Below are 18861 nucleotides of genomic sequence, written 5' to 3' on the forward strand. Positions count from 1 at the left end.
TTGAAATTTCTGGGAATTTTATCATAAAAAAGCCCAAATAGCCCCTTTAAGTGGTGATGCAGTGGTGGTGAACAAAAAGATAATGCGAATCCGAAGGCGTTTTTGTGTGTGTGTGTGTGTGTGTGTGTGTGTGTATGTATGTGTGTGTGTGTGTGTGTGTATGTGTGTGTGTGTGTGTGTGCGTGTTTTTATTTTTAATTTCGACCTTTGGACACACGCTTCTCCGCAGGCTTGCAGCTTTCTCCAAACCCAGGCAGCACTGAGGACTTCACCGGGGGAACCATTTGAGCATGAAGCTGGTGGCTGTGCTGGGAGGGTCACTTGGGGAAGGCTTTGGGCAGGACACACACACCAGCCGCTGTTCTAATGGGCTCTGATTTTGACACAGCGCACTGGGAATCGTCAACGCTGTCTCATCGGATAATGATCCTCACACATTTTTTTCCCTCTCCCTCACTCTCTTTCGTTCCTTTGTGCTTCCTCGACTTAAAGAGACGCCGGAGAAGATTCTGTACTCGTGACTTTTTTATAAAAAGCTGACACAAGACTCTTCTTATATGTCTTCTTCTATCTCCCTCACTCTCTTTCTCTGTCTCTCTTTCTCTGTTTCTTTATTTCAGAGCTTTTTTGAGGGACAGTCGGCACCGTGGGACTCTGCCAAGAAAGATGAGAACCGGATGAAGAATCGCTATGGAAACATAATTGCATGTGTGTATTAAAGGACCTCTGCCACCATACTGTCGCCTTCCTTCTCGTATCAGCCAGGTCTTCACTGACACATTTGATCCTCTCATATCAGAAAGGCCTGAGTTGGGCCTTGAACAACACACACACACACACACACACACGTCTGTTGAAACCAGGGAAGTGCTCCGACTGCATGCCTTCTGCTAACAGCTTCCATCTAAGCAGCACCATGCTGACAAGATTTACACTTATAAATATACACCTGGGAGGCTATTAATAGTTTATAGAGTTTATTGCACAAATCTTTTTAAAATAAACTAATCAGAGTCTCTTTTTCTCTGCCTCACCTTTCCTCTATTTCTTTCAGTCTCACACTCACTTTATTTCCCTTTGTCTGTCTGTCTGTCTCTCTCTCTCTCTTTCTCTCTCTCATTTGTTTCTCTCACTTTTCTCTCTCTCTATCTACCTCTTTCACTCTCTCTCTTTTTCTCTCTCTCTATCTCCCTCTCTGTTTCTCTCTCTCTCTCTGTTTTTCTCTCTCTCTCATTTGTTTCTCTCTCTGTATTTCTCTCTCTTTCTCTCTCTTTTTCTCTCTCTCTATCTCCCTCTCTTTCACTCTCTCTCTATCTCCCTATCTGTCTCTCTCTCTCTCTCTCTCTCTCTCTCTCTCTCTCTGTTTTTCTCTCTCTCTTTCTCTCTCTCTATCTCTCTCTTTTACTCTCTTTTTCTCTGTTTCTCTCTCTCTCTCATTGTCTCTTTCTCTCTGTCTCTCTCTCTCTCTCTCTCTCTCTCTCTCTCTCTCCCTCTCTCTCTCTCTGTCTCTGTCTCTCTCTGTCTTTGCTGGTGTGTGTAATGTATCTTGTTTCTGTTTTTTCAGATGATCATTCTCGTGTGCGTCTGCAAAGCCTGGAGGGAGAACAGAGCTCCGATTACATTAATGCAAATTACGTTGATGTGAGTACAGACAGCAGCCAGCACCTCCACGCAAAGGTCACAGCACACACACACACACTCACACACACAAACACACACACACACAAGCATTGGCACAGTTCCCTTTGCACAGCAAGAAGAACTAGGGCATAAGAGGACACTGATGCACACTTTCTTGCTCATACACACACACACACACACAGCCACACACAGAAACAGGACAGAATCAGGTACCAGTGCACGCTCAAACACAATTCCATGCACAGACACACACACACACATACACTCACACACACGCACACACACACACATACAGACAAAGAGAAAGAGGTGCCAGTGCACACACACACCTCTAGCCTGCACATTCAGCAGATGTAGCACTAGCTCAACAAAACACATAAAAGTATCAGTGGACTATAGAGTTACATACCTCCACAAACAGTCTCAGCTGGGCACACCATTCACTTTTACACACCCCAGGAAGAGACAGGATCAGACAGACACTAGCAGAGCTGCTGTAAAGACAAAAGCAATTTCAGCACTATTTTTGACAACGCTTAAACAGACATATGCCTCCTAAAATGTTCAAGTCATCCATCCATCCTTCGTCTGTAAGCGTTTATCCACTTCAGAGTGTACAGCTGTGATAGAGCTAGTGATCAGTCAGTTGCCAACTTGACAGGTCGTTCTGGCTATGTTCATACTCCAGGTGCAGTGTGGCGCCAAAGCAGATTATTGCATATGTCCAACATTTGTATTGTTTGGTTGTTTACGTAATATTAAGCAAAACACGTTTCACCTGTGTTCATCACCACAGACCTGGGTTCAGCTTCCTTCTTCATGTTTATTAACTTTCAAATCAAGACGCTCTGTTGTTTTAAAATAAGCACTGGAGACCGAAACTAACACGATTAGCAAAGTTTACAGAGAAACATACAATAAAGAACTTCTGCTTGTTTTAATTATGGACGAATATCCAACTGGAATGAAGCTTGCTGTGGTTTACATGTGTAAAAGAGTCAGTGCTTCAGAGACAAGACACAGTGGGTAAAGAAACTGAGTGAACCTTAAACTCCAGCACTACTTTCGCTTTAATACTTTTGAAGTAAACGTGATGTTGCAGCTCTTTATTTAATTTCTCTCATTATGAAGTCGTGTGTTTGTTTGCACTGTGTTTACACTGCACTGATCTCACTCCTCTCCCAAAAATAAGTATTGAGGTGTAACCATAGTAACAGCACATGAATTATGATGACAACAAAAAAGAACTAAGATCTAATTTGCAGCATTAAAACGTGCGTGAACCACCGTTTAGTCCATTTAGCCGGACACGAGTCAGTGCCTAATGCTGTGTGCTGCGTTTCACTTTATTAATGTAGTACACAGTTTATCATTCATTCATTCATTCATTATCTGTAAGCGCTTATCCAGTTCAGGGTCGTGGTGGGTCCAGAGTCTACCTGGAATCATTGGGCGCAAGGCGGGTATACACCCTGGAGGGGGCGCTAGTCCTTCACAGGGCAACACACACATATTCACTCACACCTACGTACACATTTGAGTCGCCAATCCACCTACCAACGTGTGTTTTTGGACTGTGGGAGGAAACCGGAGCACCCGGAGGAAGACACAGGGAGAACACACCACACTCCTCACAGACAGTCACCCGGAGTAAACCCACACAGACACAGGGAGAACACACCACACTCCTCACAGACAGTCACCCGGAGGAAACCCACGCGGACACAGGGAGAACACACCACACTCCTCACAGACAGTCACCCGGAGGAAACCCACGCAGACACATAGAGAACACACCACACTCACCGTGCCGCCCTACACAGTTTATATTTCACTTAAATATATATTGATTATTTTTATTTTACTGATGAGCACTATATACAACAAAAGTATGTTGTTCACTGAGAACGCTTTACGGGTATAGTTCTGATGATGAAACTAATGCACGTCTGTTTTATATGAACATAATAAATACTACATGATTCCATATTTTTAAAAAAATCAGCGGGCATTTTTATAAAACCTGAAAATGCCTCTCTTGCTGCCTGTAATGAGGCCATTTGTTAAGTCTGATTATTAGGAGGCCTTAACCCAAGTCGACAATCGCAAATGCATAATGCAAGGTGGGCCACTTTGTAAATGCAGGAACTTCAATTATTTACGACTTCTCTCTCCCTCTCACTCCTGCTTCCTTATCCTCTCTCTCTTTCTCTATCTCACTCTCTCTCGCTCCCTCTGTCTTTCTGCACTCTTTCTGTCAGTCAGTTTATTGCTCTTTATGTTGGGGGAGTGCTTAAGTGAAGTCCCTCACAAAGCCCAGGCCCATTATTAGATAAGAATAAATGCATATTAAAGGGAGTTGTGATTGAAAAGGCTTTGCCGGCTTTGGGGGCCGCCTCATTGGCGAGGTACTTAGCCATGCCGCTCAGCCGAGCGGTGAATAGATGAAGCTCTTTCCTCCCTCTTCCTCTCCTCCTTCTCTTTCACCGCAGACTGGAAGAGAGGCTTTTAACCTGCCTCTTGCAGTTTCTCCCGGCTAATAAACTTTATCGATGGCACGTTGTTGCTACATTTAGACCTCCTTTGGAACATTCGTATGCATTTGCCTCGCTCCTTACAAGGATTTTTTTTTTTCTCGTTCTGAGAGTGTGTTGTGGGCGTGTGGGCGTGGGTGGGTGAAGGCTTTTGCTGGAACTAGTCATTGTCATAGTTTGTCATTTACATTCACTTACTTAGACCATTTGAAGTCCACATAATGACCACTTAGGATTTCTGATGGCTCTGAAACTCACCTTTATCAGTGAGCGGCGGAGGGAAAGAAAAGAGAGAGTGCGAAAGAGAGAGAGAGAAAAAAGAATACAGAAGGGCACTTGTTCATCCTCTCACTTGGGCTGTTGTGTTAATCCGACTGTTTCAGGCAACAGTGAACTCGCAAAGAACAAACAAGAAGGCGCTTAGCCATGCCTTATAAAGCAGCCATTAAACAGGAGAGAGAGAGAGAGAGAGTGGCATAGAGAGAGAGAAAGAGAGAGAGAGAGAGAAAGAGAGAGAGACAGAGTGACATAGAGAAAGAGAGAGAGAAAGAGAGTGAGAAAGAGAGAGAGAGAGAGAGAAAGAGAGGGAGAAAGAGGGAGGGAGAGAGAGAAAGAGAGACAGACAGAGAGAGAGAGAGAGAGAGAGACGGATAAAGAGAATATGAAACAGAAAAGGAGAGAGAGGAGGAGAGAAAAAGAAACTGAGAAGAGAAAGGCAGAGAACAAAGGGAGAGACAAACAAGAGTAAAAACAGTAAAATAACAGTGAAACAGATAAAACAGAGCGATCCAAAGAAGAGAGTTAGAGTTAGATTTGTGGGAGTGGGGGGGTAGTTCTTACTGTTTTTGCCTCTCAATTTCAATTCAATTTCAATAAGCTTTATTGGCATGACCATATTCATACATAGTATTGCCAAAGCATTAATATGATAACATGGAACATGAGTATCACAATTTTTTTTTCTGTTAATAGTTTTCCAGTTAAAACTTTTTATGTAATAAATAAATAATAATGTTTTATATATATATATATATATAATAAATAAATAATATAAAGATAAATAATAATAATAATAATTATAAATAAATACATAAGTAAATAAAATTATAACAAAAATAAATGTCTCTCTGTCTCTCTCTCTCTCTTTCTCTCTCTCTCTGTCTCTCTCTCTCTTTCTCCCTCTCTCTCTCTCTCCCTCTTTCTCCCACTCTCTCTCTCTCTCTCTCTCTCTCTCTCTCTCCCTCTTTCTCCCACTCTCTCTCTCTCTCTCTCCCTCTCTCTCTTTTTCCCTCTCTCTCTCTCTCTCTCTCCCTCTTTCTCCCACTCTCTCTCTCTCTCTCTCCCTCTCTCTCTTTTTCCCTCTCTCTCTCTCTCTCTCTCTCTCTCTCTCTCCCTCTTTCTCCCCCTCTCTCTCTCTCTCTCTCTCTTTCTCCCTCTCTCTCTCTCTCTCTCTCTCTCTCTCTCTCTCTATCTTTCTCTCTCTCTCTCTCTGTGTATGTGTGTGCGTGTGTGTGTCTTTGGGGAGGTGTTAATCAGAGTGGTATTAAATTGAATATATGAGAGATAAGGAGCGCAGCAAAGCCCATCCCTCCATCCCTCTATCTGCCCTACACATGCTTTCTTTGCTTTCTCAGGGTTTTCTCTCCCCCTCCTATCTTAGGATAAGGGACAAACACACACACACAAACACTCTCACAGATGCATACACACACACAAACGTACACACACTCCCAAAACAATATAACTACTGATAATCCTTCCGATATGACTCTTCTCCTGAGGATTAGCTGCTAATCCTCTCAAGTTTTATTTGTCCAGTGCGATGTATTCTGTGTGTGTGTGTGTGTGTGTGTGTGTGAGAGCGTGTGACATCTCCAGGGGAAAGTCCTTAGTAAACAGAACAGGGCAGCAGTGCTAATGACTTGTTGACAAATTGCTGACTTTTTACGCCTTTGTTTGCTTTATTTATTTATTTGTTTATCTCTGTTATTTATGACCTGTCATCACCAGGGCCCCAGCGGATCCCTAGGCCATGTGTGTGTGCCTTTGACTGCTGTGTGTGTGTGTTTGCGTGCGCTTGTGTGTTTTAACCCTCATTAGTCAGTCACTGCCCGTGGAGTTGCCATTTTTATGCCATTTAAGGAAAGGTCAAAGGTCACAGATGTGTTAGCCAGATGTGTTACTCTGTGTAGCATGAAGGAGTTGAATGTGAATGAGTTGAGGAACATGAATCTGTTCCTCTTCATCACACAGCGAAAAGATTATTACATTTGAATATTTAAAGCTTCTTAGTTGCTTCAAATATCACATTCATAACCATGTCTCTGTTTCCTCTGAATTCCAGGGCTACCATCGGCCAAACCACTACATCGCCACACAAGGTAAGACGTTCTTACGATTTGAGAGTGTTTTTATACGTATAGGTATGTGTTTTACAGATTATATTACATGTGTTACATTGCATAACCCCCTTTCATCATGTTATTCAAACGTCATGAACATCACACAGCAAGTATGACTGGGGTGGTGGATCATTCTCAGTGTGTTGTGTTGGTACGAGTGGATCAGAGACAGCAGTGCTGCTGGAGTTCTTAAACTCCTGTCACTGCTGGACTAGGAAGAGTTGTGTTGGTACGAGTGGATCAGAGACAGCAGTGCTGTCAATCACAATGTCAATCAACCAACAGCGCCCTGTGTCCACTGATGAAGGACTAGAGCACGATCAACACAAACTGTGCAGCAACAGATGAGCTACTGTCTCTGACTTTTACATCTACAAGGTGGACCAACGAGGTAAGAGTGTCTAACAGAGTGGACAGTGATTGGACACAGGGTTTAAAAACTCTAGCAGCACTGCTGTGTCTGACACACTACCAACACCACAGCTGTGACACTACATTGCAGGGTTCCTGACCATTGAATAACAGTATGATAGGAGGCTTGCAGAGTAACAGGTGGACTACAGTCTGTAATTGTAGAACTACAACGTGCATGTGTGTGTTGTGGAACTGATGAAGTGGGCAATGAACATAGAAAGAAGCATGTTTTATATGATTACATGTGACTAATTACATATATTACATACATATTTCATATGGCGAACATACTGTATATGAATCATTAGAGCTGACATGGTATAATAGCCATATGTCTGTGTGACTGCATTCCAAACTCTGTACACAAGGCTCGGTGATCCATGTTTTCACTAATATAATAGTATTTGCAATACCCGGTCCAGTATATCATATTGCTTGTGTGGGTGTGTTTGGATGCTTGAATCTTAAGCGATTAATCAGGCCTGGCTGTAAGCTGAGGCGAGCGGGGCAGAATAATAAATAAAGGGATTAAAGCTTGTGCGTTTGTCACTCGGCTAATCTGGCCTGTGGAGACCGAGTGCTCCGGCGAGGGCTGATGACCTCACAGGTTAAGTCTGATGGATGCTTAATTGTTCCGAGCTGTAGCAGGAATGCTGCTTGCGTGTGTGTGTGTTTGTTGGTGTGTGTTGATGTGTGTTTGTGGGTGGGTGGGTATTGGTGTTTGTGTGTGTTTGTGTCTGCAATACGGCAGGTTCTCTAATGGCTTCCCAATCTGCCGATGAGGAGAGGGGAGTTGCATAATTACCTGTTTATTAGAGCATTGCATGCCTCATTCCTCCGTGTCTCAATTAAAACACACACTCAGCTCAGTCTAGCGGAGCAGCAGGCATACCAAACACATTCACACACACCCTCTCCACACACACACACACACACACACACACGGCCGGATGCAGCGACTAGCATACCAAACACACACTCTTCAGCATCTAAGTCTAACAAGCACAAGACGCACAACCTCATGAGTACTCAGCACTGAGTAGCAGCAAATGTGCACACACACACTCACACACACACACAAAGAGAGTAGGAGTATTACAATATGCATATTAATTACATTTTTCTGTACAGTGTAAAAACTGTGCAAAACAGTTTGTGTGGTCTCACATTTTTACACAGTAAGAGTGAGTCAAAATGGCCAAGTCAGTTGCTACTAGCTACTTTCAGGTTTAATTACTCTTCATTCATTTGTTATCTGTAACCCTTATCCAGTTCAGGGTCACGGTGGGTCCAAAGCCTACCTGGAATCATTGGGCGCAAGGCAGGAATACACCCTGGAGGGGGCGCCAGTCCTTCACAGGGCAAGACAGACACACACACATTCACTCACACACTCACACCTACGGACAATTTTGAGTCGCCAATCCACCTACCAACGTGTGTTTTTGGACCGTGGGAGGAAACCGGAGCACCCGGAGGAAACCCACTCAGACACAGAGAGAACATAACAAACTAATCAAACAGTCATCTGGAGGAAACCCACGCAGACACAGGGAGAACACACCACACTCCTCACAGACAGTCACCCGGAGGAAACCCATGCAGACACAGAGAGAACACACCACACTCCTCACAGACAGTCACCCGGAGCGGGAATCAAACCCACAACCTCCAGGTCACTGGAGGGGACATCTACCTGCTGCACCACCGTGCCGCCGTAGGTTTAATTACTTTATATGGAATTTTAAGAAAAAAAATTATAACATAAACAACCGTGTAATTCCTGTATACTGCATCTAATGCTGTGAGAGAAAATCAAACTCAACTCTCGCTTCATACCAGAAACCACATGTACAAATCAAACAGAGGTCTTTAGTTCTCCTGGACCAATGCCCCGATTGCCCGAGAGCCCAGACCTCACTGTCATTGAATGTCTATGGAATGGCATTGTTATCACTTCTGTGTTAACAATACATCATAAATGATCCAAACAGCAGAGTTACACCACGGCCCGAGCGGAACGGCCATCCTTCCACGCAACACTCTCCAAGATAACTCAGCACTGCTTTATAGGGTTGGCTCTTGCCTTCTGTGGTTTTGAATATCAGTTGTGTCTCTGTAACTGATTTGTACATCTTTCTCTGTGGCTTGTGTAGCCACCTGTCTCATGCATAAATTCATGCTGTCTGCTGTACTGTATCTCACCCATGTGAAAACTCCCATAGTGTTCCATTCCCCATCATTTCCCTCACACTGACACTCGCCTCGACTGCATCTCTCTCTCTCTCTCTCTCTCTCTCTCTCTCTCTCTCTCTCTCTTTCTCTCTCACTTTATCTGTTCTGTCCTTTCTCGCTCCCTCCCTTTCTCTCTCTCTCTCTCTCTCTCTCTCTCTCTCTCTCTCACTCTCTCTCTCCCTCCCTCCTTTCATGAATGTGTTACTTGTTAAAGTCTTTAAACAGCAGATGCTGAGTTTTTGACTTTAGCAAATTAATAAAAAACCTGTGTAACCGATGGCACCAAAAGTTATTTTTCAAACAGTGTGAACCTCTTGTTCAATTTGCTCTGCTTAAAAGCAGCTCAAACCACGTTAGAGACACCCAGGCTCTTTATGGAAGCTCTCATAAAGCTCCAGTCCCTGAATGAGTTGGTTTCTTTTTGATTTTCCCAAATAAAAGGTAGTCAAACCTCATTCAGTTTATAACAGCCTTTATATTTCCACCAATGTATAACAGCAATTAAAGCGTATCACAGTGGTGGATATCTACCTGTATTTAAAGGATTGATTTATCCTGTTTATATCCATAAATTGTAAGACCCTGAAAGATTGTGTAATGTTTATGTGAGTTAAGGAAAGAAAAATTATTATTTATCATAATTATTCTATTTGTGGCACGGTGGCGCAGCAGGTTAGTGTCGCAGTCACACAGCTCCAGGGGCCTGGAGGTTGTGAGTTCAATTCCCGCTCCGGGTGACTCTCTGTGAGGAGTGTGGTGTGTTCTCCCTGTGTCTGCGTGGGTTTCCTCCGGGTGACTGTCTGTGAGGAGTGAGGAGTTGGTGTGTTCTCCCTGTGTCTGTGTGGGTTTCCTCCGGGTGCTCCAGTTTCCTCCCACGGTCCAAAAACACACGTTGGTAGGTGGATTGGCGACTCAAAAGTGTCCGTAGGTGTGAGTGTGTGAGTGAATGTGTGTGTGTGTGTCTGTCTTGCCCTGTGAAGGACTGGCGCCCCCTCCAGGGTGTATTCTCGCCTTGCGCCCAATGATTCCAGGTAGGCTCTGGACCCACCGCGACCCTGAATTGGATAAGGGTTACAGATAATGAATGAATGAATGAATGAATGAATTATTCTATTTGTCTTAATCAACTGATCAGATAGAAAAACTAACTGTTAAATTTATTCTGCCTGAGTACTGACATATATCATCATATTCTCTCTCTCTCTCTCTCTCTCTCTCTCTCTCTGTAGATTTCAGGTCAGTCCTGGCTGTAGTTCAGTCTCTGCTCTATCTCCTCTGGGTTTGATCAGACAGTCAGCCTCAGGGCTGATCTGTGCTCACCTCAGGCCTCTCACTTTTTACTCTATCACTCTCTCATTTTACTTTCTCTCTCTCTCTCTCTCTCTCTCTCTCTCTCTCTCTCTCTCTCTCTCTCTCTCATTTGCATCTCCACCACATCCTCATTTCAGACAATTAATCCCCAGCTCTTGTGGAATAAATGACAGAGGGGCCGATTAAACACATAAGCTCATTACTTCAAAGAGAGCAAAAAGGCAACAGGAAGTAGATGCATATACCACTTCCCCTCATGAGGGTGGTCATGGCACTAGAGAGAGAAGGGGGGGGGGGCATTGTTATTCTCTTCAAGCTCAAACCTCTGCATTATTCATCATCGTCTTCTTCACCTGGCAGACAGAGCGCTGACACTAGAAAGAAGGAAGAGGGAGAGAGGGAAAGATAGAGAGAAAGGAGGGTCTGTCTCTTTGAATTAGAAGGAAGTAGAAAGCCCAGCACACATCGTGCAACAGGACAGAGTTGTGTCGTGTGAGTGTGAGAGAGAGGGAGAGTTTTAGGGCGCTTTTCCTAGGAAAGGGTATTATGTTTGACTGCTGTCTATTTTCAAACAACCCCAAAGATAAAAGACCATCACCTTGATTTATGAAATTTGACACATTGGAAGTGGCTGGCATAAGGTCTTCATCCCTAGTCGGTGCATGGTATCACAATCAGACGATGTGGCACTCGGGATGAGTTGGACCGGTGGGTCCTATTCAAATGGACTTAGTCTGGTGGTCTAAAGAGCTTGATGTTTTTAAGTGCTGCTATCTTCAATAACCTAAACTACTGAGTGTAGTGATTTTCAGTGGGAGTAGTAGGTTGCTATAAACTTTCATCAGCGCAGTATTTGATATTGCTCCACCCCCCCTTCCCCTCCCCGCCCCACACCAGGAACAGGAACTTCATCATTGCTGATTGCAAAGTGTCTCAATCAGTGTGGCCACAAAAGAGACACATGGTCACCTCACTCAGACCTGTCACTTTTTATAAATTACAGAGAAGGTTTCCTCACCATGTGGTTTGTCTGTGTGCTGGAAAAAGCTCTGGTGTTTGTACGCAGACTAAGATTGGTAAATGGGGAAACAAATGAAGGCAGAGGAGCTTTTGAAAAGCTTGAAAACAGATGAGCATGTCATGTTTGGGTAATGTTGACTTATTTTTGCTGTTAGAGATTACTTAAGGTGAAATTGACTCCAAATTCTGGAGACTGCTAACGGCATGAAAGAAAACCCAGACAAAAAGTGCTACAAAACTATGTAGCTTGTGTTACAAGTTAGTTTTTCTGTGGTAAATCAGTGAATACATAATAAATTTCAGCCATAATGGGTATTAGAGTTTTTCTGTATAGCTGATTTAAAACTGTAAATAAAGTGTTAAAAAAAAAAAAGCTACAGTCAGAGCTTCTGAATCAAAACAAATGGGGGGTTTGGTGGGATGGGGGTTGCCGTGAGAACAGTCATTCTCCAGAATCATGTACATTGTCTTTAAGTAGATTTTTTTCTACATTCATTACAGACAAATGTACACGTGGACCTTAACTGAGCATTGTCTTGGCCCATGTTCACATCTCTATAAAGTCCTTATAGGACAGCATGTCCACTTGGCCACCATCTTGGCAGTGGCCCCAGCCAGTTATCTACAGTTTACACGGATACTGTCGTACTGAGAGACAGAGATGATTCTCACAGTTAAGAGAAGCTGTGAGCAGTCTGGAATGAGCAAAAGTGTAGCCAAAGAACAGTCAGAAGTCAAACCAAATACAGAAACACGAGGCAGATGGGTCTAAAAAGGGCAAATCCAAAAGAGAGGTTATAAATCACAAGAAAAAAAGCGATGAACAGGCAAAAGACACAGCACCAACAGAAGGCTTTGTACACGAGGAGGAGGGCTGCACTCGGCCAAGTTCCTAATAAAATACTGACTATAATAATAATATAAAATGAAGAACAGGTGCCTTAGAACAGGAAAGTGTTTCGACTGACTGCGGTGTGAGCCGACTGGTTCTTTTGTACTGAATATTAACAATATTCCTCGTAAACTGATGCCATGCTCAGCATTCCCATTCACGTTTTAACAGTGATCTGTCTCCTCCTTCTTTAGTATGGCTCTGCTTTACATGGAGCCTCCCTTTATTGTGTTTTTTCTTTTATTATTTTTATTTCTGATGAAGCAGTTCCAGCCTGACCTCAGGCTACATTTGGCCGTGAGGCCAGACTTTGGACAGCCCTGCTTCAAAGAGACAGAAATGACTGTATCAGGGAAACGATTGGGATAACATTATGAGTTTATTTCTAAACATGTTCTGTTATTAATATTAATACATTAACTTTTGACCGGAATGCGGGGGCATGGCTACTCGCAGACCACTCCAGACTTTAGATTCGACTTCCTAGCCTCCTGTTTAAACTCCCCACATTTAAGCAGAAAGTACAAGTGACCAGCAAGACTGTTTAATGATGCTCTTTAATGATGCTCGGGAGTTTGGAGCGGCGGTTCGCACGCGTGGGAGTGTGTGTGTGATGAATATGTGAGTGTGTTAATGAGGTTTAGAGAGTGTGTGTCCAGGAGGTTCTGATAAACTGGCAGCTGCTCCTCTAATCCCCTCTAGAGCAGGGGTCTCATCAATAACACAGGGTCACGCTCACACACACACACACACACACACACATACACACACACACACGCATACTCAGATGCTCTTCAGATTGTGTGGATGCACTGTAATGATGCAGGCTTTGGCAGTAGGCAGTGGTTTGGGGGTCTCTTAAGCAGCTTGTGCAGATAGATATTAGATGGATGGATGGAGGAAGGAAGGCAAAGTCTTCCTCTCAGCCTCGCTCTCTTGTGCAATCTTTCTTTCTTGCTCACTCTCTCAGTTGCAAAGACTTTTCCACATGGCTGACTGCGGTGTGCTGCTAGTTTTATCATTTACAGGTGAGATATGATAGGGCACGAGGGAGAGAGAGACAGACAGAAAGAGGCTGATATGACTGTGGCTAACATGTAATATTAATGATAGCAGGTAGATGAGAGGTAGTGTCTATCAGGAGTTTTTACTCTTTGCTGGTTATAGGGGGATATCAGCAGATTTCACATGGTGCTGCACACACATTCTCTCTCTCTCTCCCCCTTTGCTCTGAAACACACACACACACACACACACAATCTTCAGAAGAGTGACACACTGCTTGCAGGAATGACTGTCAGCAGCTCTTGACAGCTGGAGTTTCTGATACAGGAAGTGTTTGCAATTTTTTGCCAAAAAACTTAAGACTTCAGCATAAGTTTTCTATGCTTCTGTGTGTTTTTCCCAAATAAGTTTTATAGCACTAGGGTTGTTTTTCTACTAACTGTGCAGCTAAAGCTTCCTTTAAACCCATGTGGGCCTGCGTTTGCTCCTTAGCTCCCTAAGACTAGGAGTCCATATCGTAGAGAAGAAAACTGAAGGGCTTTTCTGGATGTTGGACTCGAGTTAGATGAAGGATGTAAATGTCTGTAGGAATTACAATCATAAGGATACACAGTAACAACGATCATAAGGATACAGAGAGCTAGGAAAGGTCAGAAATGAATTACAGCTCGTTTTGGAATATGGATCCCAAGGAAAATACAGAGCATACGTAGAATATAGGCCCTTTGACCTCAGCCCTTTGGCTTCTCTGATTTCTCTCAGTGATGTACTTCATTATGCTCGTGTATGGTTCTTTTTTTGGTTTGGCATGTGCAAGCTCCTGCTCTTGGCCTGTGAGGCAGTTTACTTGGGGTATGTGTGTGTGTGTGTGTGTGTGTGTGGGTGGGTGTCTGAGTGTGTGTTGTTGGCTAAAGACTTCACCTCTCTCTCTCTCTCTCTCTCTCTGCCCTCACACTCTCAAAGTTATACAACTTCCAAAGTGCCTGAGTCACCCGGGCCAGATACAAACACTGAACTCACCCTCATTATTCTCTTTCTCTCTTGCCCTCTCTCTCTCTCTCTCTCTCTCTCTCTCTCTCTCTCTCTCTCTCTCGCTCTCTCTCTCTCTCTCTCTCTCTCTCTCGCTCTCTCTCTCTCTCGCTCTCTCTCTCTCTCTCTCTCTCTCTCTCTCTCTCTCTCTGGCACAGATCACTGGACTCCTCTGATCAATGGATCCGCTCACATTACACCCACCTATCACTTATTTTCTCAAATGAATTGTTCTTGTTCTCTCTCTCTCTCTCTCTCTCTCTCTCTCTCTCTCTCTCTCTCTCTCTCTCTCTCTCTCTCTCTCTCTCTCAAGAGTCAATCAATGCCACAGGAGTCAGATTCACTGAGCAGTGTTAATGTGGTGATTTAGTTCGTTTGTATAGATCAAACTGCAGAGCCGCGACTCTGTAAAACAATTAAGAGCTTTTTTGCTCACACACACACACACCCACACTCACAGAGGGGGTCATTGGGAAACCAGCCATACACTTAAACTGAGCCTTACAGAACTGTGCAAATGTCAGAGACCACTCTCCATTAGTTTCACTTTCAGTCTAAAGTGCCTCATACCGTGTTTCCCCGATAGTAAGACACCCCCGATAGTAAGACGCAGTGTGGGTTTTAGGGGGGTCGGCTAATGTAAGACGTACCCCGAAAGTAAGACATAGTAAACTGTACGTTGGAAAAATATAAGCCATAGTACCGGTACCTTTTGCTGCATTAACTGCGGGATGCGGACGGATCTGGAGCGGAATGAGCGGAGGGATGTGGAGGCCGCGGGAGCAGCAGTAATGTTGTCCGTGGTCCAACACGCAGCCTCAGTGCCCTCACGTGCAGCCGCTGGTGGCCGCTCTGATTGGCATGGCCATGGTTGTCATGGAATAAATCTGTTTTATCTTCCAGTATAACATATTCAAACTGTTCGTTCTTACCGTTTTTCATTGTTTTACATGTTATACATGGAAATACCGTCATGATACGGTTGTAACAAGACATTCTTGGCACTTGCTTTTATAAAACTGTTTTATGGTGAATACCATACTGTTCAGGTTGTTAATAAATGTTAATTTTATGGTTAAAACAAAAATCGACATTTTTTACCAATATAAGACATACCCCGAAAGTAAGACATAGTGGGACTTTCGGGGGTAAAAAGAATGTAAGACACTGTCTTACTTTCGGGGAAACACGGTAGTACCTGTTGTTTCTTCCTAAAATATAAGAATCTAAGTCAAAGAAACTGTTGGTGTTCATGGATACATGGACTGGCAGCCCCAGAGCTCAGATATCCTTAGATAAAAACATAAAATTGGATCATAAGAAACTGAATGTTTGGATAATGAGAAGCTGCAATAATGACAACCAATGAAAGCTGGAATAAATTAAAGCGTGTACATGCTTAATACATATTAATTATAATAATACACAGGAGAAGATGTAAAACATCTTATTCCAGTCCATTAGAGCATCACATAGCGCCCACCCTTACAGGGCCCAAATTTTACACCTAAGCCTTAATTTTGCTATGGCCGTTTTATGATCCAATCAGCAATTAGCTGCCCTTAACGTCTACGTTTACTCATTGAGCCCAGCTCATTTGTACCCAAGCCAGCCACTGCATCACTAGCTCTTCACATGGGTCATCAGGTAGGCACCTCCAGAAAGCTCAACAGTGTAGTGTCCCAGACCCACCCCCTCCAAACTAGATTTACAGTCCTACCTTACACTTTAGTATCAACAACCGTTAATCCACACTGGCCTTCCTGGTGACTAAGGCTGTACCTAGCCCCACTGGCACCGTTAATGCATGCTCAGTGCCACCAGTTCCATGTGATCTTTACATGCTACATCACCAACCACCACAACAGCATCTCTACAGTGTATTTCTCAAAGTAATCTGTGCTGCCCTTAGTTTCCAAACCCTGCTGTCGAACTGCAAAACAGGTAGAGCAGATGTTGATTTTGACTAGAAATAAAATAAAAGTAAAGGGCTCTCTGACTTCTGCACAGGATTGTAGGCACAACTACTTACGCTACATGACATAGAGCCTAACTTCTTGTTTCTTTGTACATAAAGATTTGGGTTGGTTTTTTTCAGCTTACAGTAAAAGCCACGAGACACAGTTTCATAACAGATAGTGTCAGATCATTTGGAGGTCTTTGAAATCTTTCATGCTGCAGAATATGGAACAGTGGAGTTGTATCGTTGATGTTGTGGTAATAGTTGTTAGTTTGTGATTAGGTGCTGCTCAGATTCAGGCTGGTGTTCAGTGGGATTGTTGTATCATGTCCGACTGGACAGTGGCATTTCAGTCCTACACACAGCAGATGTCCTGTTAGCCGCTCACCATGCCAGGAAACAATCCCACAATTCTCTAGTGGCCAATGAGCAGAGGCACAATTGGGGGGAGCTAGGGGAGGGGGGGTGAGATGGTGTGATAGTTTTTACTGATAGTGTGAAGGTGACAAATGGAGTAATGGACAAATAGAAGGATAAAATGATACTAAAAGGCTAGTACTATTTGCCCAAAAATTTGAAAACTGGCACTGAGTTTTACATTTTGACCAGAAAACATCGTTTTTATGGTTAATTTTATACATTTCTGGTTAGTTTTGTTAAAGGAATTTGATGGCATTAAGCCATAAGAGCCTTTGTGAAGACAGATACTGATGTGTAGTCATTTGTTCTGGATCACAACCACTCTGTCCTAACTAATGCCAAATGTACTGAATGCAGTGGCATCACTAGGGAATGCACCTTCACTGCTCCACATCAGTGGGTTGTTTTTTACCCCACTAGGCAGTACTTGCACTGAGCACCTTAGGCCCTGATAGTCCAGAGTGTCCAGCTCTGTTGTATGTTTTTCTGTGGAATTTATACATACTGTAGGTGAAAAATTAAACATTGATGCACATTAAAGTAGAAGAAGTCACTCTTTTTAGTGTGTACACAGTGAATTTATACTTATATATATAGTGTGTGTGTGTGCGTGTGTGTTTTGACCGTCAGCTCTTGGGCCAGCTGTTTTGTAATGACATTTTTATGAGCTGGAGGAAGATCAGGAGGTTGTTGCAAGTCTCAGCTGAATGTAATTTGCCTCTGGCTGCAGGTAATGCGCATTAGCTTCAGCCCTTACGCAGGGATTTGCACACACTAATTAATTTGTCAAAAGTCATTTTTTTTATTGGTGGTACTTGATTAAAAACAATATTAATTCAAATTAATTAGATTTCTAATTGAAAAAGAAGGGGGAGGGGGGTTTGTGGGGGGGTGAATGGTCACCGTTGGCCAAGCTGGATTTTAGATTTTCAAGTACAGTTTGGCTCTCGAGTTAGTTTTTGCATAAACATGTGGAGTTAGATATATACAGCTTTGAAAGTGCTTTTACTTGTGTTCAGAGCTTTAATTATTTCCTCCCAACTTTTCATGGAAGATGATGTGGGTAGTAATGCTTTATCTATTATGATCATGATCACCGTGACAAATGCCAAGTGTCTGCATGAGGTGTCTACATCCCCTGTCATTGGACTGTGGAACAGTGAAAGTGTGTTCTCTGGAGTGATGGAATTACATCTAATACATAAAGGATGAGTTGGAGTGGTTTTGTGATCCACATCTAATCCTACAGCATCAGTAGCTAACCTCACCAATGCTCTCATGGCCGAATGCCATCAAATTCTCCCAGAACTGTTCCAACATCTAATCTACAGGCTTTTTCATTTGAGTAGAACCTAATACCGCAGCAGGAGAATACAAGCTACTTATCCGTTCCCTTTATTTCAGAAATGTTGAATGAGGAGCAGGCGTCCATTTTAAATTAGCTGGATCCACTAACTGTAAAGGTGGTCTACAAACCTTGGGACATACTGTGTATGAAAAAGATACGTACAGGTGACACACTGGTGCTACTGGTAGCTTCACTGTCAAAAAGCTGGATGTGCGTTTGATCCCGGTTGGGGTCACTGTCTGTAAAAATTTGATGTGTTCTCCTTGTGTCTGTGTGGGTTTCCTCCTGGTGCTCAGGCTGTACTCATACAGTCCAAAATCAAAATGAACGAACATATATATCATAAATTAAGATACAGGCCTATTCCTGAAAGCAGTGTTGTGCAGTATGTGAACACAGTTGACACTATTTGTACACTGTTTCTGTGCAGGGCCCATGCAGGAGACCGTGATTGACTTCTGGAGGATGGTGTGGCAGGAGAACACTGCAACAATTGTCATGGTTACTAACCTGGTGGAAGTTGGAAGAGTAAGTAAACAGTCCACCGTTTCTGTAGATGAGAAACCCTTGAAGAACCACCTGTTCCTCAAGCGTCAGAGACGTTCATTACATTTAACACAAGCTCAAAAGCGACCAATTGGACGGTTGGG

General features: G+C 43.3%; 1 pseudogene; it reads left to right on the forward strand.

Moving 5' to 3' along the window:
- The window catches only part of LOC136679682 (receptor-type tyrosine-protein phosphatase mu-like), a 252906-nt pseudogene that overhangs the window by 215276 nt on the left and 18769 nt on the right, over positions 1-18861 (forward strand).

Source organism: Hoplias malabaricus, chromosome Y (genome assembly GCF_029633855.1).
Source record: "Hoplias malabaricus isolate fHopMal1 chromosome Y, fHopMal1.hap1, whole genome shotgun sequence".
Lineage (NCBI taxonomy): Eukaryota > Metazoa > Chordata > Actinopteri > Characiformes > Erythrinidae > Hoplias > Hoplias malabaricus.